This window comes from Nuphar pumila, chromosome 14 (genome assembly GCF_984573655.1).
Source record: "Nuphar pumila chromosome 14, dmNupPumi1.hap1.1, whole genome shotgun sequence".
Lineage (NCBI taxonomy): Eukaryota > Viridiplantae > Streptophyta > Magnoliopsida > Nymphaeales > Nymphaeaceae > Nuphar > Nuphar pumila.
This window is the reverse complement of record NC_143262.1, coordinates 64,979,505-65,007,065: the sequence shown is the minus strand read 5'-3', so window position 1 is coordinate 65,007,065 and position 27,561 is coordinate 64,979,505. Positions and strand designations below refer to the sequence as shown.

Below are 27,561 nucleotides of genomic sequence, written 5' to 3'. Positions count from 1 at the left end.
GTATTGTAATACTTGATACGAATGATTCAAATGCATTATAATACTTGATGTGAATGATTTCAATTATCTGAATGTATTATAATTTATGCAATTAACGAATGATTTGAATTAGTGCAATACTTGATGTCAATGATTTGAATTATTTGAATGCATTGCAATGCTTGATGTGAATGACTTGAATGCATTGTAATACTTGATGTGAATGATTTCAATTATCTGAATGTATTATAATTTATGCAATTAACGAATGATTTGAATTAGTGCAATACTTGATGTCAATGATTTGAATTATTTGAATGCATTGCAATGCTTGATGTGAATGACTTGAATGCATTGTAATACTTGATGTGAATTATTTGAATGTATTGTATGACATATGTTATTTGTTAGAATATGGTTCGTGGAGGTTATAGTGGTCGCTCATCCAGTAGTAGCCAGGCTCAACCTTCATCTTCACGGGCTCCTGTGATAGGTATATCATATAACTAATTAGATGCTTGATTAGTTCAAATGCACATTTTGAGAATTTCTAATGTATTTTTTTTACAGATGATGTTGCGCCTGTACACGACCCACCTACACCAGTTCATCACACAAGTCAACAGCCAACACAGGAAACAGGGTCTTCTCAGGCTGGCACAAGAAGACTCATTCGAATAGTGTATATCGATAATCGACAGTAAGTATTTTGTTTTCAATTATTGCATATCTTTTAAATATTTTATATTGATATTTACTGTGTAATAATTCATGTGCAGCACGAGGTTTGAGCCACAAGAAGTAGTACGGGAGATTAGGAATTCACTTCTTCAACATCTACCAGGACCAGTTGCTCAATGGAAAGAGTACCCAAAGGAGGTGTTAGACAGATTGTGGTCCTCATTCATGGTATACAGTTGTTCCTCATAGTTAATGTGTTTCATATTTAATTTATTTAAGCAATGTCTACTAACTTTCTGAAAATATTTGTAGGCTTCAAATCGCTTCGCAACTACGGTGGAAGAAAATGATGCAAGGAAGGTGTGACAGAAGGTGGCTGCCAATCGATTTGCAGACATGCTGCACACTATGAAGATTGCAGCAAAAAAAACATCTGGCGTAATAGATGATCCATTACTGTGGAAGGGCCATGGTCCTATTACTATCAGGAGAGATTACTGGGATGAAATGTGCGATAAGTGGGCGGGAGATGCATTTAAAAATCGCTTTGCGAAGGCTTCACAAAATCGATCGAAGATGCCCGAAGCCCATCTACACACAGGTGGATCTAAGACATTTGGGAGCCACCTAAAGAAAATGGTAACTCATCAATATATAATATTAATTTTATAAGTATTGTTGCAAACTTATGTACTAAATCTTTTGTCATTTAACTTCGCAGGAAGCAGAAAAGGGAGGCAGTGTACCATATAAGGATGTGTTTGTAGAAACACATAAACGGAAGACCACGAGAGTCTTCGTATCAGAGAAGGCGAGAACGACAACGGTATGTATTAATTCTATTAATAATCATTGCAATATATTTGCAAGTTATCATAATGTTATCATTAATTATTAATGAATACTTTAAACATTATTTTGTAGGAGGCATATGAGCAACAGATGGTAGAGCGATATGGCGAAGACGCTACTCAACATCCATCATTTGATCCTACAGCATGGGTGACTGCAGCAGGTGAACCCAAAAAAGGTCGCGTGTTCGGGTTTTGGAGTAATATGAATACTTCACCAGTTATTGGTTCTTCCAGTTACGGCTCACCGACTTCTTGCGCCGACATAAGCTCCAAGCAGCCGACTATTCTTTCCGGTGATGATGTACGCGAGATCATTAATGAATCACTGAATAACTACTTCCAATACACCGTCGCCCCCTTTCTCCGAAATGAGATCAAGGCCGCTGTTTAGGATAGGGGATCTTCGATTCCAGGTCCCTCTCAGGTATAATCACATATATAGTTTTTTTTACTGTCTTAAAACACATCTGAGCATGGTAGAATCACATATAGAGTTTTTCTAGATGCCTTAGAACACATATGAACATGCTATAATCACATATTCAATTTTTTTACTGCCTTAGCACACATATGAGCATGATAGAATCACATATAAAGTTGTTTTGCCTGCCTTAGAGCACATATGAGCATGCTATATTCACATATTCAATTTTTTTACTGCCTTAGCACACATACGAGCATGATCGAATCACATATATAGTTTTTTGCCTGCCTTAAAGCACATCTGAGCATGGTAGAATCACATATAGAGTTTTTTTAGATGCCTTAGAACACATATGAACATGCTATAATCACATATTCAATTTTTTGACTGCCTTAGCACACATATGAGCATGATAGAATCACATATATATATATATATATATATATATATATATATATATATATATATATAACTTTTTGTCTGCCTTAGAGCACATATGAGCATGATAGAATCACATATAAAGTTTTTTTGACTGCATTAGAACACATATGAGCATGCTATAATCACATATTCAGTTTTTTGACTGCCTAAGAACACATATGAGCATATTATAATCACATATTCAGTTTTTTGACTGGCTTAGCACACATATGAGCATGCTATAATAACATATAGAGTTTTTTAACTGCCTTAGAACACATATGAACATGTTATATATCATTTATGATAGAATCACATATAAAATTTTTGGTTTTGCCTGGCTTAGAGCACATATGAGCATGCTATATTCACATATTCAATTTTTTTACTGCCTTAGCACACATACGAGCATGATCGAATCACATATATAGTTTTTTGCCTGCCTTAAAGCACATCTGAGCATGGTAGAATCACATATAGAGTTTTTTTAGATGCCTTAGAACACATATGAACATGCTATAATCATATATTCAATTTTTTGACTGCCTTAGCACACATATGAGCATGATAGAATCACATATAGAGTTTTTTTATTGCCTTAGATCACACATGAGCACATGATAGAATCACATATAGTGTGTAATTTATTTCATTATATTTTGTTTATCAATACTGACTGTTCTTTTCTTGTGTAGGCTGCTAGCGATAATCAGGGTAGTGGAGCTGAAGGGACAGATAAAGACAATGAACAAGAAGACGCACAAAATCTTGGCGATGATTAGAGGACTGTGTTGAAGAAGTTCTATTTTTTTTATTTTTCCTAATTGTAATTGTTGAATTGTAAATAATTAAACTTCTTAATTTTAAGGTGGAACGATTAATTGTTGTAGATACTTGTTATATGAATTTTTTTGTGTGGTTTGTTTTTTATTTACAGGAAATAGAAATTATACAGGAAATAGAAATTGTACAGTTCTCGGTAATTAATTTTCAAATAATTTTTTTTTATTTTTTTTTCGTGTTTGCGACGGATTAGTGACGGAACCATCCGTCGCTATTCATATTAATCTAGCGACGACATAGCGACGGAATTAAATCCGACGCCAAACCGTGGTCGCCGTTTAGTACCGGCGGATTGGCGACGGAATATAGCGCTCGTTATTCCGTCGCAATTAGCGACGGACCTGGCGACGGAATAATTCCGTCGCCAGTTAGCGTCGAAATATTCGCGACGTAAGCATATTGTCGCCTCGTTGTCGCTAATCCGTCACTAACATGGTTAGCGACGGATTAGCGACGGAATGTGGTCGTCGCTAATCTACTACTTTGTTGTAGTGTCTTGTGACATGAATAGCAATGATACGCTGGAAAAGGAAGCGCAATGAAGGTCAGATAGAGGAAGATAAGTATCCCACTTGAGTAACTGAACCATGGCATAACAGGTGCAGTATCAAGGCTACCATTTTTATTGTATGGCTTTCATCGAACCGCAGCAAGCACATTGACCTATTTCTCATTGATGTGAAACCATCCAACAGACTGCCAACATCTAAATACACTGATCACGTACTTTTATGCTTGCTTTCTCTGAATTCTCATACAATGTAGCTCTTGTTGGCCCTCCGACCCCGTTTCCTCTTGGGATTGGCATCTAGCATGCAGTAGAAAGCACTCACCAATTCAGCATCCTCTTCACACGTAAGAATCTTTGCAGCTTCTGGGTTTCTTAGTAAGAGCTTCGCCACTAGAAGGCCAGCAACAGACCATGCCTGATATAAGCGTGCTTGTTTCCCAATGAGACGTCCTTTCTTCGTGTCATAATATTCCGGCCATCGATCTCTTGATATTTGCCTCTCTGCAACCTCAACCGCTTTTGCTGCCACCTCCAATCTATTCATCTTTATGCATGCCACAGTTAGCTGCAATAAGAACACATGTATCAGAGTTCAAGCAGGAGGATTTCCTCCAGGGATTCAAATCCAAGACCCCAGTAATAACAGTGTGACAAACATCTCATTCGACTAATCCCAAGCAATCTTAGTTGCTGTGTGTGTGTGCGCGCGCGCGTGTGTGTGTGTGAGAGAGAGAGAGAGAGCACTGCATGAAGATATTCACAAAATTTGGTTCAAATAAGAATCAAACCAAATGTTGTTTCAAACCAATCCAAGTTTTGCAAAGTAAAGACAGAAAAATCAGCCATGAAGATCGACTCTCATGTTTGACGGGGTCGATCACCCCATCAATGCCGAAAAAATCTAAGAAGTGTAGTTTTCCTCTTTGAGCTACTTGTCACACCACTGAGCACATCCACTGACGTATAAATGCACTTATGTTCAAATATTTAGCTCTGACAAGGAACTCTCTTTTTTTTATTTACAACTGCAATGTGGGAATATCATACAGAGGTTGGTACTACCTGCCAAAGTAATGTCGGCCACGAACCACCATTATGATATGACCAAGGCCTGCAACACCAACAGTAGAAAATAAATATGCATACATAAAGTAAATGACAAAGCAAGCTGAATTTCATCATAAGGATGTCACACTTAAGTGTTTTTTGGGTCACTGCCAGTGATGATTCTCCACTCTTCACCTTCAAGAGCGGGATAACATATCTTGAATGGCATCTCTGCAACTAAGTCGGTCCACTTTGCTTCAATCAGGTCAAGTATAGCTTCAGACTGCTCTTTTGTAGCTAAACTACAAACTACAGACCACAAGTTTCCAAGAGAAAAGAAACGGAAATCCATGTGAGCTGGTTGTAAATTCCCAATCAAATACCCTCCTCGATTAGGCATCCATTCCACTAACCAAGGGGGGATCTGATCCGGATAGATGTTGAACTTGTTAACAGCATCATAAGAGTACTCCTCGGTCTTGTAACGATAGATCTCATTGAGTTTCTTCACATCAACCCAATAATATTCTCTTATATGGAAAGATAATGCTATGAGCCGATTATTCAATGCTCGGATGAGGTCAGCCGATCCATCCTCAGGTGCAAGCATTTCACGGGCACAGAGAAGAGCTGAATAGAACAATGCCTGCGTGAAATAAGAAACAACAAACCAGTTAGGTGCCACTTCCAGCATCTCCAATTCAGGGAGGTGCTCACTATGAAAGATGAACGCCGAAATAGAAAACTAAGATTGTGCAGAATGATCCAAGCAGAGAGAATCCATAGAGAGAGTTGAACAGGTATACATTCAGACAACTGATGTTGGAGAGATCTGTTGAGAAACTCTGTTTTGATGTCACGTAATATGATACACTGTCGTATTTGATTTTATATGATATGATAATATGTCCTCTTGAAAAATGTTATATTATGACTGAATATGTTTTGCCATAAATCTAACGAGTATTTGATGCAAGGATATCTCACCCAAAAAGGATGGAGACTTTCTGTTCAAGTACAACTAGTGCAATCATACTCCTTGAAGAAAAAGCTTGATGAGTCATGCATTCCTAAAGATCAACTGAAGAGATCGGCTACCTCAAGATGAAGATTTTTTTCTTCTTTAGAGTCATATGTAACAGAACCTTCAGGAACATGCATATTGCATATTACATACTCATTCATAAAAACTATATCATAAAATAATACGATAGTTTCAAAAAGCTCCTTTTTGAAAACTAATAATTGTACCTCCTTACAACCATTTATGAAAAAGGTATTTTGACATGATTTCAAAATGTAAAAATTGTACCTTACATCATATACAAGACAACATGAAAAGAAATGTAGGAAAAAGACAAAACATGAAATCGGCTACATAAAGAAAAACAAATATAATATGTTTCTTGAAAAGACTCTAATTACCTTCTTTAAAGAAATAATTTTAAATATGGGTAAAAGACAAAACATGAAAATCGGCTACACAAAGAAAACAAATATAATATGTTTTTGAAAAGACTCTAGTTACCTTATTTAAAGAAATGATTTCAAATATGGGTAAAAGACAAAACATGAAAATCAGCTATACAAAGAAAACAAATATAATAAAGGTTTTGATAAAAACTCTAGTTACCTTTTTACAAACCCATAGAATGTTGACTTACTTGAAGTCATCATTCTCTTTGTACAAGCATTAAATACCTCCTGTAAGAAATCCTTGTTAAAAATCCTTCTCAAGAATGTCGACCTTCTTGTAGTCCTCATTCTCTCTGAAGACTTTGAAAAACACAAGATAAAGAAAACACTTGACATGACTATGTACAAATAAATATCTCAAAGCACTCATTGTACTTACACTCATTTAAAGTAAAGAAGTACTTATGTACCTCAAATCATTAATTAGAATAAAGACAAAACTACAATGCAACGTTCAATGTACTATTGTAAGAAATAGACTTTTTATATAAAATATGTATTACCTAAAATATTACAACGACTAGTGTACCCTATATTTTACTTTTATGGAAAAAGGCATTCTCGAATTTCTCTAAAAAATGTTTTTGAAATGACAACAAATCACATTTCAAAAAGGCTACGATTTCAAAATGTAACGACTACTTTTTTAAAGCTATATAAACACACTCAAATAAACTATTCACAAGGGAATGGAATAGACGTGTGAGCTTACAATGAGAAAAATTCTATTCATTATTTAAAAAAAGAGCCTTGAAAAAGAAAGAGAAAAAAAAAAGAAAGAAAAGAGAAAAAGTCAAGTCCAGCTCTTTGACAAAGAGTATCCTCTGAGTGACAAACAGAACATTCTGAGAATCCTTCATTCGTGCATTCATATCATTCTGAAGGTTCTATAGGAAGTATTGTAACTCTGTTATTCACTGTATTCCTTCTTTATTGAAAGAAGTAGACCTCTGTGTAAGAGGGTGTGCCCTTCTCTGTTGAGAGAAGAAGACCTCTGTGAAAGAGGGTGTTGTCCTTCTCTGTTGAGAGAAGAAGACCTCTGAGGAAGAGGGTGTTGTACTATTTATCCGGTGACTCGGATGTTATAGTGGAAAGCTCAAGTGGTTTGCTTGGGGACTGGATGTAGGTCTGGGTATTGACCGAACCAGTATAAATTCTGTGTTTTATGTGTTGTGCCTTATTGCTTGATTATTTTATTTTATCGATCTTTATCATATTTCATTATTCACCCCCCCTCTAGTGGAATTTCATTTGGTATCAGAGCAGGTCTGCTGGTTTCGACATAACAAGTCTTCCAGCACAAATGGCATCTACCTCTTATGCTCGTGATATTGAAGGACAACACGCATCTCGTCCTCCTTTCTTCAATGGCTCCAACTATGGATACTGGAAGTGCATAATGGCTATATTTCTCAAATCCATAGATTTTGCTGTATGGAAAATTGTTGAGCATTCATACACATCTCCATCCGCAGACTATAACTTATGGTTTGATGAAGAAAAGAAAATGGCAAACCTAAATGCAAAGGCTATGAATGCCTTATATTGTGCCATTGATCAAAACGAATTCAATAGAATATCTATATGTGAATCTGCATATGATATTTGGCATTCTTTGGAGGTTATTCATGAAGGAACAAACAAAGTGAAAGAAGCCAAAATCTCATCTCTTGTTAGAAAATATGAGTTGTTCAAAATGAACAAAGATGAACCCATCACAGAGATGTTTACCAGATTCACCAACATCACCAACGATCTGAAATCTCTGGGTGTAACATATTCCCAAACAGAAAAGGTGAAGAAAATCTTGAGATCTCTCACAACTGATTGAGAGAAAAAGACTACAGCTATTGAGAAGCTCAAGATTTATCTAAGCTTACTTTGAATGACTTAATAGGCAATCTTCTGGCCTATGAAGTCCACATGAAAGAAAAAAGGGAAGAAGAGCAGCCAATAAAGAAAACTCTAGCTTTCCCAGCTCTATCTGAGAATGAAGACTCAGATAAAGAATCCGAAATTGCGCTACTAACCAGAAAATTTCAGCGCTTCATGAGAAGGAACCGGCTTCCAAACAAGCACAAGGAAAGAAAAGATCCTAAGGAAGATCCCATGTGCTATCAGTGTAATAAGCCAGGTCAATTAAGGCGTGACTGTCCCCTTCTCAAAAGAAAATCCAAGACCGAGGAACCAAAGAAGAGGTTCTTCAAGAAAAAGGCTCTGCATGCTCAATGGGATGACTCAGAACCATCCACCAGTGAAGAGTCAAGTGATGATGAAGCCGAAACTGCAAACATGTGCTTCATGGCAAACGAAAGTTCTGTAAGTGAAATTTCTGATTTTTCCTTTGAAGAACTTCTAGATGCTTTTCAAGAACTATTTGAAGAATCTAGAAAATTAAGCTCCAAAAATAAAACATTAAAATCTGAAAATTTAGAGCTTTCCCAAAAAAATGAAAAACTCAGCAATGAAAACTCTGAGTTGAAAAAGAAAAATCTTCTTATTGCTTCTGAAATCTTATCTACTAGCTTCAAGACTAAAAATCTGCAAGTAGAAATTTCAGAATTAAAAAGTAAAACTGAAAACCTTATGAAAACGGTTTTTAAGTTTACTAAAGGAAAAGAGAACTTGGATAAACTCCTATCTTCTCAAAAAGTCTCTTTCTACAAGAATGGTATTGGCTACTCTCATTTCAACAAGCCTTCTTGTATGAATCAAAAGACCACTTTTGTGAAAAGTTCGTCTGAACCAAATAAGGAGTATTATAATGTTAATTTTTTTAACTCCTCTAAGGTTGTAGACAAACCCAAATCCAAATGGATATGGGTTCCAAGGTCTAACAAAAAGGGACCCGATTGGGTACCAAAAAGAAATTTTACTTAATGTTTTGCAGGCTCCAAACAAGAAGAACAGATGGATACTAGATAGTGGATGTTCAAAGAACATGACAGGACATCCAGACCTTTTTACTGTTCTTCATCATAAAGAAGGAGGAACCGTCACCTTTGGAGATAACAACAAAGGTTTGATAATTGGCATTGGTAATATTGGTAACATAGATAAACCTCTTATCAAAGACGTTCTCCTTGTTAAAGGCTTAAAACATAACCTACTAAATATTAGTCAGATGTGTGACACAGGTTATAATGTTAGCTTTAATCATGATGCATGCCTCATAGCAGACACCAACGAAAACATCATCTTAAAAGGTATAAGAAAAAATAATATATATGAACTATACCTAGAAAACATCACAGAACATTGCCTTATAGCTAATAATGACTCTCAACATTTATGGCACATGAGAATGGGTCATGTAAATTCTAAGTACATGTCTAAATTAGCTAAAAATAAGTTAGTACGTGGGTTACCCAAAATATCTTTTAAAAAAGATTATTTTTGTGATGCATGTCAATTAGGAAAACTGTTCAAATCATCTTTTAAATCAAAAAATATCATTTCTAGCAAAAGACCTCTAGAGCTTCTCCACCTGGATCTTTTTGGTCCTTCTAGAGTAGCTAGTCATAATCACAATAAATACGTTTTTGTCATTGTAGATGACTTCTCAAGATTTACTTGGGTAATATTTTTGAAAAACAAAAGTGATACGTTTTGTCAATTTGAAATTTTATGTAAAAAATTACAAAATGAAAAATCTTGTTCTATTGTTAAAATCCGTAGTGACCATGGAGGAGAATTCGAAAATGAACTTTTTGAAAATTTTTGTAACTTGCATGGTATTTCTCATAACTTTGCCTTTCCTAGAGCTGCACCTCAAAATGGTGTAGTAGAAAGAAAGAATAGAACCCTTCAGGAATCTGCTAGAACTATGCTCCAACACAATAATCTTGCTAAATCTTTTTGGGCAGAAGCTGTTAATACTGCATGCTACATAACAAATAGAGTTCTCATTAGACCTTTATTAAATAAAACTCCCTATGAACTATTCTATGACAGAACTCCAAGAATAGACTATTTCAAAGTCTTTGGATGTAAATGCTTTATCCTAAACACAAAAGATAGCCTGGATAAATTTGATTCTAAATCCGTTGAAGGCATATTCTTAGGATATTCAAGTCATAGTAAAGCATACAGAGTTTTCAATAAGAGTTATAATACTATTGAAGAATCTATGCATGTTAGTTTTTGTGAATCTATTGATCAATCTGTTCATAAGCAAACTAACGATGATGATGTTGAAAGTACAGATTTATTTTTAGATAACACAGCTAAGTCTAATGAAGATGATCATCAAAGAACATTTGTCGATATCAAAGATCATCCTCAAAAGCAGATTTTGGGAGAACTGACAAAGGGGGTTCAAACTAGAGCTCAACTAGAACGGATTGCAAACATGGCTTTCATTTCTCAACTTGAACCAAAGAAAATTGATGAAGCCATCATCGGTGAGTTCTGGATGCTAGCCATGACTGAAGAACTGAATCAATTCCAAAGGAATGAAGTTTGGGATCTTGTACCAAGACCAAAGGATCATCCAATCATTGGGACAAGATGGATCTTCAGAAACAAGCTAGATGAAACAGGTAATGTTGTAAGAAATAAGGCAAGACTAGTAGCTCAAGGATACAACCAGGAGGAAGGTATTGATTTTGATGAAACATTTGCTCCTGTTGCTAGAGTTGAATCTATTAGAATGTTTTTAGCATATGCAAGCTATATGGACTTTAAACTGTATCAAATGGATGTTAAAAGTACTTTTTTAAATGGTTTTATAAATGAAGAAGTTTATATAAAACAACCTCCTGGATTTGAAAATGAACAATATCCAGATCATGTTTTCAAACTCAAACGTGCCTTGTATGGTTTAAAACAAGCACCTCGTGCTTGGTATGATAGACTTAAAACCTTTTTGTTAAAAACTGGTTTTTCTGTAGGCAAAGCAGACTCTACATTATTTGTTAAAATAGTGAATAATCATACCCTAATTGTTCAAATATATGTAGACGATATCATCTTTGGATCTTCTAACAACACTCTTTGTGAAGAATTTTCTAAGTCTATGCAGAAAGAATTTGAAATGAGTATGATGGGAGAACTCACCTACTTTCTTGGACTGCATATTAAGCAAACCAAGGATGGAGTTTTCATCAATCAATCTAAGTATGCTCGTGAACTTCTGAAGAGGTTCAACATGAACTCAACTGCTTCAAAATCTACTCCTATGAGCACTACTACTGTTTTGGACAAAGATGAAGATGGTAAGTCTGTTGATACAAAGGTATACCGAGGTATGATAGGATCACTTCTATATTTAACTGCTAGCCGTCCAGATATTATGTTCAGTGTTTGCTTGTGTGCTAGATTTCAGTCAAATCCAAAAGAATCACATCTTAAAGCTGTAAAAAGAATAATGAGATATTTAAAAGACACAATTGATTTTGGATTATTCTATTCAAAATCCTCTACATTTGATCTAATCTCATACAGCGATGCTGACTTTGCTGGAAGTAAATCTGATAGAAAAAGCACAAGTGGAACATGTCATATGCTAGGGCACTCACTAGTATCATGGTTCAGTAAGAAACAAAACTGTGTATCTTTATCAACTACTGAAGCTGAATACATTGCTGCTAGCCTAGCCTGTACCCAAGTTATCTGGATGAAACAAACCTTAAAAGATTTTGGTTTAAATTTTGAAAATACAACTATCTTCTGTGATAATACTAGTGCTATAAACTTATTTAAAAATCCTATTTTACACTCACGAACTAAGCACATTCAAATAAGACACCACTTCTTAAGAGAACAAGTCTTAAACAAAATAATTAAACTGGAATTCATACCCACTAATCAACAGTTAGCAGATATTTTCACTAAACCATTGAAACATGAAGACTTTACACTAATTAGAAGAGAACTAGGAATATGCAAACTAAGTGACTTATAAATTAATCACACTTATTATAATAAGTTTTGTTAAAATTTTATTTTAAAAAGTTTTCTTCTTCTTGTCGATTTTTGTTAGTCAAACTAGATTTCCATATTCACGTACACTTTAAAAATCTTATAAGACACATTCTTTATGTATTTCAACTTGTCATCTTTTCAAGTACACACCCATTATGACTTCTTGTCCTATCTCTTTTCACTCATATCCATAAAAACTAATTATATTAAAAGCTATCATGACATTGTTTACATCACTCATCTCATAACTCCTTTATTATTTTTGTCCTTTTGTGAAAACTTCTCTTACGATAAATTGATTCACCTTCAACATAATGACATAATTAGTTTATGAAAAATCTTGCTTTTTAAATTTTTAGTTAAAATCGGATGATTATTTTTTTTCCTTCTTCCAAAAGATCTAGTTACTATGTTCTCACGTAAACTTTTTACTATATCATGTGATATCTCATATATTACGTACACACTATTATATCTCACGTACATTTTTACTATATCATCTTTTATATCATAGCCTAAAGAACTATCTATTATCATCTCTTCATGTTTTACATCTTTTACAAAAAGTATTGTAAAAACACTTGTACTCCACCCATTAGTACGTTTTGTATCACCTTTTTATCTCTCTCTCTCTCATACAAATTGAGTCTCCATTCTTGTCAAACCGAGTTTGTGAGTCCTTTTAAAACCTAACTATGAACTTCCTCAAATCGAGTTTCTTTAAAATATGTTTATCAAATAAACAATAATTCATATCAATCATAACTTTATGTCTTTTATTAATCATGATTTTTTATTACTTCTTATCCTACTCGAAAATCCATATATGTCATCTCACTTTTTCTCTATGACTACTCTCACTCCTTCCACGCATATCCATAAAAATATTTCTTATACAAACAATTATTACTCTTCATTCATAAATATCTTTTTGTCTCATCACTATTTATAGTCAAATTATGTCCCTCTCATCTTTACGTATACTCATAAAACAATACAAATGTGAAGACACATTAATCATGACACATTTTTTTTAGGCATTCTTTTCTTTAAAAAATGTCATATCTTTCAAACCACATATCCGTATCACCCTTCTTTATGTCTATTCATTCTTCTTCCACGCCTATCAAAATATATATTTATTAAATAACAAATTATTGCCTCTCACTCACTCATCTTTGTTTGTCTTATTCCAAAATCACACTTCACGAATTTGGAATGCTTCCATATCAAGTAATATCATGTAGTTAAAGTTGTTTGTTTTATTAGGCCATTATTTTCTTCACTCTCTTCAATATGTCACTCCATACTCCATTCATAACATTTCTCACTACTCGATACACTCTCCCATAGTATATTTGTTCAAATCTATGTCCTTCTTAACTTACATACCAATATGATACACTATCTTCCACCATTGATTTGATTTGTCATTCACAAGCCCCTTAACTTACAACTCACGAATTTCCTTATTCAAACTACAATCCAAAAATCATTCACTTCCATTGTCTTCAATTATTGTCACCATTATTTCTCTTCTTCTATTTATTAGATTGATTCATATCTCATTCCCACAATTTTTTCTATTCACTTACAAACCCTTACTCGTTCCAAGATCTTCTCTCTTGCTCGTTTTCTTTTTGCTCTTGCAATGGCATTCTCTGGCACATCCGACTTACTCCAAGCTTCTGAGTTGAGATTTCCTGATCTCGTTCACACTTATCACTCCATAAAATCTTTGACCATCCTACCAGGCAGCTTGATTCACCTTGAAGCCCTTCTAGCATTTGATTTACAAACTTCTCTTTCTGAACTTATTCATGTTCTAGCCTCTCCAAAACAAATGTCCATCTATCCTCACCTTATCAAAGTTTTCTACACCAACCTTTCTATCGACCATGTGACTCTTCTATCACTTCCATGGTACATGGAAAAATTTTCTCCTTTGACATATCTCAGTTAGGCAATATTTTGAATATTTCTTCTTACGGTATTGAACTTCCCAACGTTGTTCCTCTCGACCACTCTGTGTTTCAGAAAATCCTCCTCTCCACTCGCTCCACTCACTTCCCATGGCATGAGAGCAATCTCCAACCTCATGCTCTGTTGTTGTCCAAAATTCTTTCCTCCAATATCGTCCCCAAGTCGCCCTCCAAGGGATTTATTGCAAATGAAGTCTCCCTTCTTCTTTATGCCATCTTCTCTGCCTTTCCTATCAACTGGACCAGTGTCATCTTCCACAACATGATCAACTTTCATTCTTTTAAGTCTCTTCCCTTCAGATACTTCATCTCACTCATTCTTGAATTCTTCCTGATTCCTCTTGCAACCGATGTCGTCTACTACTCAAACAATATAATTGATGACTCCTCTCTTTATGAAGAAGAGTCCTCTTCTCTAAACTCTGACGACGAAGGCCTTCAAGAAGCAGATCAAGCAGCAACTTCTGACCTTGACATCTTCACAGCTATTGTCAATATTCAGAACACCCAGGATCTCCTTCTGAAGAATCAAGCTTCACTCCAACTCGGCCAAGATGCATTACTCCACAAGTTTCACCCTTCCTCCGGCTCAAAATAAACGTATTTTTTTTGGTCTATAATAACTTTTAATTACTTTTGGTCTGTAATAACTCTCTTACTATGATCCCTTCCTTTTTGTCCATGACAAAGGGGGAGAAAACCCGTCTCCATTATTGGAGAAATACTCTCTTTAAACATTTTTCAATATTTTATCATATTATTATCTCTATGCATAATGTCTTTTTGACAGGGGGAGCATATTTTGTCATCATAAAAAAGGGGGAGAATGTTGAGAAACTCTGTTTTGATGTCACATAATATGATACACTGTCGTATTTGTTTTTATATGATATGATAATATGTCCTCTTGAAAAATGTTATATTATGACTGAATATGTTTTGCCATAAATCTAACGAGTATTTGATGCAAGGACATCTCACCCAAAAAGGATGGAGACTTCTTGTTCAAGTACAACTAGCGCAATCATACTCCTTGAAGAAAAAGCTTGATGAGCCATGCATTTCTAAAGATCAACTGAAGAGATCAGCTACCTCAAGATGAAGATTTTTTTCTTCTTTAGAGTCATATGTAACAGAACCTTCAGGAACATGCATATTGCATATTACATACTCATTCATAAAAACTATATCATAAAAGTATACGATAGTTTCAAAAAACTCCTTTTTGAAAACTAATAATTGTACCTCCTTACAACCATTTATGAAAAATGTATTTTGACATGATTTCAAAATGTAATAATTGTACCTTACATCATATACAAGACAACATGAAAAGAAATGTAGGAAAAAGACAAAACATGAAATCGGCTACATAAAGAAAAACAAATATAATATGTTTCTTGAAAAGACTCTAATTACCTTCTTTAAAGAAATAATTTTAAATATGGGTAAAAGACAAAACATATGAGCATTTTGTTTATATTTTGTTTATAAATATTACCAATTTGGTTCTCTTGTAGGATGCTGGAGATGATCAGTATAGAGAAGCTGACAGAGGTATGGAGGGAGGGGTAGATCGAGAAAATGAAGAGGATGATGCCCCGAATCTTGATGATGATTAGTTTCATATATTTAATTTGTTTGACATACTTGTAATTAATTATAACTTGGCAAAAACTGTATTTAATTGTTTAACTTAGAACCTGTGTTAATTTTGTTTCACCTGTATATGTATTTTGTTTTTTATAAGTAGGTTATATGAATTGTATTACGAGAAATTTTTCTCGAGTTTCATAATTCATTTTTTTTTTAAATTTTTTAAAATTAGCGACAAATTATTTCTGTCGCCAAGCCATTGGCAATTTCAATCAGACGATGGTTTGAGACGGACTTTAATCCGTTGCTAACTTGCCGACGACAAGTTAGCGACAGATTATATCTGAATATAATCTGTCGCTAATTAGCGACAGAAATAAGCCATCGCTAATTAGGGACAGACTGGTGATAGATAAATTCTGTCGTAATTTAGCGACTAGGATTATGCGACGGATGCTATCCATCACGAATCCGTTGCGAATTCGTCGCTAAACACGTTGGCGACAGAATCTGCGACGGATAGTGACCTTCGCTAATACACATTTTTCTTGTAGTGATTGTTTTGTTTGTTAATATTGATTTGTAATATATTATGCTGAATTATTGTATATCGATTTGTAAGATATTATATGTTTTCTAGTGTCAATGTATGAAATATTGTTTTATTTGTTAATAACGATTTGTAATATATTATGTTGAATTGTCGTATATCGATTTGTAAGATATTATGTGTTTTCTATAGTCGATTTATGAGATATTGTTTTGTTTGTTAATATCGATTTGTAATATATTATGTTGAATTGTCGTATATCGATTTGTAATATATTATGCTGAATTGTCATATATCGATTTGTAAGATATTATGTGTTTTCTATTATCAATTTGTGAGATATTGTTTTGTTTGTTAATATCGATTTATAATATATTATGCTGAATTATCGTATATCGATTTGTAAGATATTATGTATTTTCTAATGTCGATTTGTGAGATATTGTTTTGTTTGTTACTAACGATTTGTAAGATATTATGTATTTTCTAGTGTCGATTTGTGAGATATTATTTTGTTTGTTAATATCGATTTGTAATATATTATGCTGAATTGTTATATATCGATTTGTAAGATTTTATGTGTTTTCTATTATCAATTTGTGAGATATTGTTTTGTTTGTTAATATCGATTTATAATATATTATGCTAAATTATCGTATATTGATTTGTAAGATATTATGTATTTTCTAATGTCGATTTGTGAGATATTGTTTTGTTTGTTACTATCGATTTGTAATATATTATGCTGAATTGCCATATATCGATTTGTAAGATATTATGTGTTTTCTAGTGTCAAATTATGAGATATTGTTTTGTTTGTTAACATCGATTTGTAATATATTATGTTGAATTGCCGTATATCGATTTGTAAGATATTATGCATTTTCTAGTGTCGATTTGTGAGATATTGTTCTGTTTGTTACTATCGATTTGTAATATATTTTGCTGAATTGTTGTATATTGATTTGTAAGATATTATGTTGAATTATCATAAACCAATTTGTAATATATTATGTTGAATTGTCATATATCGATTTGTAAGATATTATGTGTTTTCTAGTATCGATTTCTGAGATATGGTTTTGTTTGTTAATATCAATTTGTAAGCTATTATATTGAATCTTTGATACTGTGATTCATTCAATCGTTTCTTTGACTTGCTTAACTAATCGGTATCCATTGTTATATGCATCTTGCATAAATCGTAGTAAATGTATGCGCTAGCTAATGCAAATTGATATTTTGCTCATGACAGTGTTGAGCATATCAACTAGTTGCAGTGAAGATGATGTATCTCAATGATTGGGAAGTCATGGAGCAACGAACATCCATACTATATACGCACCTGAAGAATTGAATATGTGCACTAATGATGCACATGATAAGAAAGGTGCAGACATTGGATTCACTCTTAAGTTGAATATTCCAGCAGACGAAATGCAATTCGATAATGAGGTAGACGGTCATGACAGTCCACTTGACAAAGGTGCAGGCACCTCAAGTCTACATGATAGTACATTTGACTTTTTCCTGTAGAGAGAATGCAGTTTAATAATGAGGAAGCTGCATAAAATTTTTACAATGATTATGCCTTAAAACTTGGCTTCAGTGTTAGAAGGTATTCTTGGGCAAAAAATGCATAGGGTGTTGTAGTGAGAAAGGCATATGTTTGTTCTAAGCAAGGTTGGAAAAAGTCAAGTGAAAATCCAACAAGAAGCAAGCCGAATTCAAGATGCAGTTGTCCAGCGAGAATGGTGTTAAGAAGACTTTCGAATGGGAAATATGTAGTTTGTACTTTAATCAATGATCATAACCATGAATTAGTCACTTCATTTATGACTCCTATGTTAAGGTCACATTGTAAAGTAACTGAAGCACATGCTGCAATTGTTGCAATTGCTGAAATAGCTGATAGCGCCAGCCCTTCAACATAATATCCTACAAATCGATATACGGGTGCACTGAAAATGGTTTGCAAGAAAATGTCTAAGAAACAATCAACCCCTAAGCAACCAAGCCCTTCGCATGAACAAGTATGTAATACAGTATATTGCTTCCCATGTAAACGATAATGACAATGCATGTGAGGTATAATGAATTAGAACATGGTCTGCTGAATGCATTTGTTCATCTGCGTGGTTTTTAGTTTGTAGTGTATCGTCAACCTTTTCTATCTTTTGCTTTAGCTAATGTTCAATTTGAGACACAAGGAAGATGTTGATTTTGAATACGAAGTGCCATTGACGTGATCGCAGGTAACAATCGAGGAACCTCCATCTTCTCCACCCTCTGTTTCATTGTTGTCTTATTGCGACATACCAATATCATCGAAGAAACCCATGTTGGAGGAGCCAACCCCACCAAGAAGGTGGTTGCAGTTGAAATTGGAGCCACCATCTTCCCCACTTCAGTCTTCTCCTCCAAGATTGATGTACCATGAAGCCTCGTTGTCGAGGAGACCCGTGTTGGAGGAGCCTCCAAGAAGGCAGTCTGTGAGATTGCAGGAGCCCCCACGTTCACCATGAGCATCTCTTATATGCTTGCCATATCGATAATTCGTTGTTGTAAATCGATAATTCTTTGTTGTAATTCTATAATTATTTGTTGTAAATCGATAATTGTTTATTGTAATGTTATAATTCTTTGTTGTAATTCTATAATAGAAATCATACTACAAATATTATAAAAAAATCGATACTAGAAAACACATAATATCTTACAAATCGATATATAGCAATTGAGCATAATATATTACAAATCGATACAGAAATTCAACATAATAGCTTACAAACCGATATTAACAAACAAAACCATATCTCACAAATCGATACTAGAAAACACACATTATCTTATAAATTGATATACGACAATTTAGCATAATATATTAAAAATTGATATTAAGCAATTCAGCATAATATCTTACAAATCGATATATGGCAATTTAGCATAATATATTACAAATCAATATTAACAACCAAAACAATATCTCACAAATCGATATACGACAATTCAGCATAATATATTACAAATCGATTTACGTCAATTCAGCATAATATCCTACAAATCGATATACGACAATTCAGTAAAATATATTACAAATCGATATTAACGAACAAAACAATATCTCACAAGATGACGAAATTCCACTAGAGGGGGAGGGTGAATAGTGAAATATGATAAAGATCGATAAACTAAAATTAAAGGCAATAAGGCACAACACAGAAAAACACAGGATTTATACTCGTTCGGTCGAGTTACTGACCTACATCCAGTCCCCAAGTGAAACACTTGAGCTTTTCACTATAACATCCGTGTTACGGGATAAATAGTACAACACCCTCTTTCTCAGAGGTCTAATTCTCTCAACAGAGAAGAGAAACACCCTCTTTCACAGAGGTCTACTTCTCTCAACAAAGAAGGGAAACACCCTTTTTCACAGAGGTCTACTTCTCTCAACAGAGAAGGAAAACACCCTCTTTCACAGAGGTCTACTTCTCTCAACAGAGAAGGGAAACACCCTCTTTCACAAAGGTCTACTTCTCTCAACAGAGAAGGGATACAACAGAAAACAAAAAGTTACAATACTTTCCTATAGAACCTTCACAATGATATGAATGCACGAATGAAGATTCTCAGAATGTTCTTTTCTTTTCACACACAATAGATTCTTTTGTCAAAGAGCTTTTCTTGACTTTTTCTCTTTCTTTTCTTTTTCTTTTCTTTTTCTTTTCTCTTTCTTTTTCTAAGCTCTTTTTTTCGAATATCGAATAAGAGTTTTTCTCTTTGTAAGCTTACGTCTATACTGAAAGACTATTTTGTTTGTATATATATAGTCTTAAGAAAAAAATAGTCGTTGCCTTATTGAAATGATTATCCTTTTGGGATATGAGGTGTCAGGTCATTTCAAAAACAACTTTGTGTGAAATGATAAGTGTAGTATATTGCTTTTTCGAAAAGTCTTCTTTCCATAAGTGTAGCATTTGGGCTACACTTATTCATTGTTGCTTTTTAAATAAGGTATAATTTGTAATGTGTCTTTTCTCATAATAAATGATTTGTAGTACATTGAACGTTGGTGTGTAATCTATCATGTAATTTTGTCTTTACTCAATTTAATGATTTGTAGTATATTAATATTTTTCTTACAAATCGTCACTTCTTTAGTTAAATGCATGTAAGTACAATAAATGCTTTGTTAAGTACTTTATTGATAAATGGTCATTTCTCAAATGCTTTTTGAGATGGCATTTAATATTTACAGAAAGAATGATGGCTTTAAGTAAGTCAACATTCTTGAGTGTGAATTTTATTATTAAATAAATGGTCATTTCTCAAATGCTTTTTGAGATGACATTTAATGTTTACAGAAAGAATGATGGCTTTAAGTAAGTCGACATTCTTGAGTGTAAATTTTATTATTAAATAAATGGTCATTTCAAAACTTAATTGTCTTGTTTAAACAATAAGCAATTTTGTATATAAAATAATATTTGTCAATTCAAGATAAACGATTTTGTATTATGAGTTAATTCATTTTGTCTTTTTCTTTCATACTTGAAATTATTAACTTTGATATCATTTCAAGTTGTCTTTTTCATAAATGCTTGTAAGAAGGTACAATGATTTGTTTCAAAAAAAATGTTTTTGAAATATCGTATCCTTTTATGAAAACTTAGTTTTTTTTTGTAAATAAATGGCTTGTGTGATATTTAAAGCATGTAATATGAAATATGCAATATGCATGCTTCTGAAGGTTCTGTTACATATGACTCTAAAGAAGAAAAAAGTCTTCATCTTGAAGTAGCCGATCTTCTAGGATAGTCTTTATGAATGTATGACCCATCAAGCTTTTTCTCCAGAGAGTATGATTGCATCAAATAGTTGTACTTGATCAGGTTGTCTCCATTCTTTTTAGGTGAAATAAACTTGCATCAATTACTCGTTAAATGCATGACAAATCATATCCAGTCATAATATAACATTTTCATGAAGGCATATCATCATATCATATTAAAGCATGTATGACAGCATATCATATTATGTATCATCAAAACATAGTTTCTCAACATTCTCTCCCTTTTTTATGATGACAATATATGCTCCCCCTGTCAAAAAGCCATATGCATAATAATAATGATATCATAAAAAAACATAAAAAAGTAAAAGTTTGAGTTTTAAAGAATTTCTCCAGCATAGGAGAGACAGGTTTTTCTCCCCCTTTGTCATAGACAAAAAGGAGGGATCAGAGTATAAAAAAATATTATTACAGACCAACAAAAAAGTTCATTCAGAATCAGATGAGTGATGAAACTTCTGGAGTAGAGCATCTTGGCCGATCTTCAATGATTGAAAGGCTTAGTGCAGAGAAGCTTGGTTCCTCAGTAGGAGATCTTGAGAGTTCTGGATGTCGACAAGAGCTGAGAATATGTCTAGTTCAGAAGTTGTTGCCGAATCTGCCTCACCATGGCCTTCATCGTCAGAAAGTTGAGGAGGTGACCCTTCGGGGAAGTAGGAGTCATCAAATGCATGAATAGAATAAAAGACAACATCATTTTGAAGTGGCACATCGAAATACTTAAGAATATGGGTGATAAAATAACCGAATGGAAGAGAACGAAAGGTACGAAAATTAATCATGTTATTGAAAATGATGCTGGACCAATTTATGGGGAAGGAACAAAAGATCACATAGATGATAAGAGAGATTTCGTTTGCCATGAATCCCTTGGATGGTTGTTTGGGGAAGACATTGGAGGAGAGGATTTGTGACAATAGCAGAGCATGGGGTTTCAGATTGGTCGTATGCCACGGGAAGTGGGTGGATCGAGTGGAGTGGAGGACCTTTTTAAACACAGTACGATCTAGATGTACTATGTTTGGTAGTTCGATTCCATAGGAAGAAATGTTAAGAATGCAGCCTAATAGGGGAATGTCAAAAGAAATTATTTAACCATGGACCATTGTAGTGATAGTTGATTAGTCATGGTTGACAGAGAGGTTGGTGTAGAAAATTTTGATTAGATGAAGATAATAGGACATAGAGTTGGACGATCCGAAGATATAAACAAAGTCTTGAAGGGAGGTTTCAAGGTCGAAAGAGGTGAATGCTTCAAAGTGAACTAGCTTACCAGATTGGATCGGAAGAGAGTTAATGGAGTGGAAGTGGTGAATGAGATCAGGATATCTCAAATCAGCAGACTCAATCATATTGACATCAGAAGATCTTGAAGAAGAGGCCATTTCAAGTAACTTGAGAGAATAAAAGCTTGGAGAGAATAAGAGCTTGTAGGTTGATAACAAATTTTGAATGAATTCATGAAGAGTGAATCATTTCATTAAATAGAGGGATGAAATTTATTATAATAACAAGTGAATGACAATTGAAGTGAATGAAGTTTGGATTTTAGTTGAGTTGAGAACTCGTGAATGTAACTTAAGGCACTTGTGAATGATAGATCAAATCACTCTTTGGAAGAGTGTGTTGATGAGAGTATATTATATTATGATAGATGACAAGAACATAGTTTCAAAAATTATTTTTCTATATAAGGAAATTTTGATATAGGAGAGTCCATCATATTGTGAAATTTGTCATGGTTTGAGTATGAGTGCTCTTTGGAAGTATTGTGTGTGATTGAAAAAGGATGGATAAAAGAGGAGAGATGAATAGAGCCAATGAGGTGAGATGCACGATGTAAATAATGATCCATATATTTTAAAGATTTTCATTAAAGAGGTGATGAGATGTGAAGAGCCTTGAAAAAAAATATCATGAAAAGAAAGTATGTAAGAGTGTTATAAAGTAATATTATGTGAGATGGAAGATGAATAATGGCCTAATAAGACAAACAACAAGTTGAAAAAAAAATTTATTTTTACTTAAAGAGGATAGATTCTATATTCGTAAGGGATGCATTTAGAAAGAGACAAAAGAGACTTATGAGAGAAGAGAGCAAGAGTAGTCAAAGAAAAGAGTGATGATATACATGGATTTTCGAATAGGACATGTATGGAGAAGAGGACAAAAATAATTGATGATTGACATGAGATGAAAGACATAAAGAAATGTCATGGTTGTCTTGAATTAATGTTTATAGCTCATAGATTGTTGAAAGACATAGTTTTAAAGACAAAAGAAACTCGGCATGAGAGAGTTCATTGTTTTGGAGAATAAAAAATGAGGTTGTCAAATCTTGTCAAGTAGCCAAATCCACGGTTTCAAAAGGTGGATTCAAATTTCGTAGAAGAGAGAGAAAGATGAGACCAATGAAAAAGGACAACCAATACTTAATTGATTTGAAAAAAATATATAAGAGAGACATGATTGTCGAGAATGAGTTTTGTATGGATTCTTATAGAGATGTGTAAAAGGGGTGATTTGACATAAAGTTGAGTGTACTTTGAAATATATGACATATTGAAAAAGAAGAGTTGACATAAAGCATTTGTTTTGTGCTAAAAAGCTTGTGGTGTACGTGAATATGTGAATTACTCTTTTTGACTTTGAAAAAGGTGGTAAAAGGAAATGAAAACAAAACATGAAAAGAATAAAAATATAAACACTCGAGTATAAATAATGATGATAGTCTAAAATGCAATTCGTAAATGAGTGTGGGAAAGACAAAAGATGATGTGACATAAAGTGTTTTTGACATCCTTACATGTTAAGCTTTATTTAAGATACATTTTGTGAAGGAGATTTTGTAGTAAAATTATAGTTTAACATTTGAAAAGGTGAACTTGTGTAGAATGATTTTACTATATCCCAATTAGTTATATGAATTAAATTTATAAATCACTTAATTTACAGATTCCTATTTCTCTTCTAATTCTTATAAAGTCTTCATTTTTTAAAGGTTTAGTGAAAATATCTGCTAATTATTTATTAGTGGATATAAATTCTAGTTTGATTATGTTGTTTAAGACTTGTTCTCTTAAAAAGTGGTGTCTAATTTGAATGTGTTTAGTTCGTGAGTGTAAAATAGGATTTTTAGACAAATTTATAGCACTTGTATTATCACATAAAATAGTAGTATTTTCAAATTTTAAACCAAAATCTTTTAAAGTCTGTTTCATCCAACTTGTGTACATGCTAGGCTTGCAGCTATGTATTCAGCTTCAGTAGTTGACAATAATACACAATTTTGTTTCTTACTGAACCATAAAACTAGTGAGTGCCCTAGCATATGACATATTCCACATGTGCTTTTTCTGTCAGATTTACTTCCAGTGAAATCAGCATCACTGTATGAGATTAAATCAAATGTAGATGATTTTGAATAAAATAACCCAAAATCAACTTTGCCTTTTAGATATCTCATTATTCTTTTTACAACTTTAAGATGTGATTCCTTTGGATTTGATTGAAATCTAGCACACAAGCAAACAATGAACATGATATATGGACGGCTAGCAGTTAAATAAAGTAGTGATCCTATCATACCTCTGAATAACTTTGTATCTACAGTCTTACCATCTTCATCTCTGTCCAATACAGTAGTTGTGCTCATAGGGGTATTCTTTGAAGCAGTTGAGTTCATGTTGAACCTCTTCAGAAGTTCATGAGCATATTTAGACTGATTGATGAAGATTCCATCCTTGGTTTGCTTAATATGCAGTCCAAGAAAGTAGGTGAGTTCTCCCATCATACTCATTTCGAATTCTTTCTACATGGACTTAGAAAAATCTTCACAAAGATTGTTGTTAGTAGATCCAAATATGATATCGTCCACATATATTTGAACGATTAAGGTATGATCATTCACTATTTTTACAAATAAAGTTGAATATGCTTTGCCTACAGAAAATTCGGTTTTTAATAAAAAAGTTTTAAGTCTGTCATACTAAGCACGAGGTGCTTGTTTTAAACCATATAAAGCACATTTTAGTTTAAAGACATGATCTGAAAATTGTTCATTTTCAAAACCTGGAGGTTGTTTTACATAAACTTCTTCATTTATAAAACCATTTAAAAAAACACTTTTAACATCCATTTGGTATAGTTTAAAATCCATATAGCTTGCATATGCTAAAAACATTCTTATAGATTCAAGTCTAGCAACAAGAGCAAAAGTTTCATCAAAATCAATACCTTCCTCCTAATTGTATCCTTGAGCTACTAGCCTTGCCTTGTTTCTTATAACATTACCTGTTTTATCTAGCTTGTTTCTGAAGATCCATCTTGTCCCAATGATTTGATGATCTTTTGGTCTTTGTACAAGATCCCATACATCATTTCTTTGGAACTGATTCAGTTCTTCAGTCATGGCTATCATCCAGAACTCGTCAATGATGGCTTCATCAATCTTCTTTGGTTCAAGTTGAGAAATGAATGCCATATTTGCAATTCGTTTCAGCTGAGCTCTAGTTTGAACCCCCTTAGTCAGGTCTCCCAAAATCTGCTTTTGAGGATGATCTCTGATTTCAGCAAATGTTCTTTGAAGATCATCTTCATTCTGTTTATCTATGTTATCTAAGAAAAAATCTATACTTTCAAGATCATCATTGTTAGTTTGCTTATGAACAAATTGATCAATAGATTCACAAAAACTGACATGCATTGATTCTTCAATAGTGTTTGAACTCTTATTAAAAACTCTGTATGCTTTACTATGACTTGAATATCCTAAGAATATACCTTCAACAGATTTAGCATCAAATTTATCATGGCTATCTTTTCTGTTAAGGATAAAGCATTTACACCCAAAGACTTTGAAGTAGTCTATTCTTGGAGTTCTGCCATAGAATAGTTCATAGAGAGTTTTATTCAATAACAGCCTGATAAGAACTCTATTTGAGATATAACATGTAGTGTTAACAACTTCAGCCCAAAAATGTTTAGCAAGATTATTATGTTGGAGCATAGTTCTAGCAGATTCTTGAAGGGTTCTATTCTTTCTTTCTTTCTACTACACCATTTTGAGGTACAACTCTAGGAAAGGCAAAGTTATGAGATATACCATGCAAGTTACAAAAATTTACAAAAAGGTCATTATCAAATTCTCCTCCATGGTCATTACGAATTTTGATAATTGTAGAGAATTTTTCATTTTGTAACTTTTTACATAAGATTTCAAATTCATAAAACGTATCACTTTTATTTTTTTAAAATATTACCCAAGTAAATCTTGAGTAATCATCTACAATGACAAAAGCATATTTATTATGATTAAGACTAGCTACTCTAGAAGGACCAAAAAGATCCAGGTGGAGAAGCTCTAAAGGTCTTTTACTTGAAACAATATTTTTTGATTTGAAAGATGATTTTGACAATTTTTCTAATTGACAAGCATCACAAAAACAGTCCTTTTTAAATGATATTTTAGGTAACCCACGTACCAAGTTGTTCTTAGCTAATTTAGACATATATTAAGAGTTAACATGACCCATTCTCATATGCCATAAATTTTGAGAGTCATTATTAGCTATAAGGCAGTGTTCAATAATATTCTCTAGGTATAATTCATATATATTATTTTTTCTTATACCTTTTAAAATAATATTTTCATTGGTGTCTGCTATGAGGCATGCATCATGTTTGAAGCTAACGTCATAACCTGTGTCACACATTTGACTTATAATTAAGAGGTTGCGTTTTAAACCTTTAACAAGGAGAACATCTTTGATAAGAGGTTTATCGATATTACCAATATTGCCAATAACAATTATCAAACCTTTGTTGTTATCTCCAAAGGTGACAGTTCCTCCTTCTTTATGATGAAGAACAACAAAAAGATCTGGATGTCCTGTCATATGCTTTGAACATCCACTGTCTAGTATCCATCTGTTCTTCTTCTTTAGAGCCTGCAAAAGATCAAGTAAAACTTTTTTTTGGTACCCGATCGGGTCCCTTTTTGTTAGACTTTGGAACCCATATCCATTTAGATTTGGGTTTATCTACAGATTTAGAGGAGTACATGGTATTAAAATTGAAGTTGTAATACTCCTGTTTAGGCTCAGCAGAACCTTTGACAAATGTAGTCCTTTGATTCATACAAGAAGGTTTATTTAGATGAGAGTAACCAATATCATTCTTGTAAAAAAAGAATTTTTGAGAGGATAGGAGTTTGTCCAGGTTCTCTTTCCCTTTGCTAAACTTGAAAACCGTTTTCATAATGTTTTCAGTTTTGCTTTTTAATTCTGAAATTTCTACTTGAAGATTTTTTGTCTTGGAACTAGTAGAACAGATTTCAGAAGAATACAATTTTTCTTTTTCAACTCAGAAATTTCAACACTGAGTTCTTCATTTTTCTGGAGAAGCTCTAGATTTTCAG

The 27,561-nt window shown here is 33.4% G+C and overlaps 1 pseudogene; it reads right to left on the bottom strand.

The window, feature by feature from the left end:
* Window positions 1-3,953: 3,953 nt before the first annotated feature.
* Window positions 3,954-27,561, bottom strand: part of LOC149816894 (alkaline/neutral invertase E, chloroplastic-like) — a 36,220-nt pseudogene continuing 12,612 nt past the window's right edge.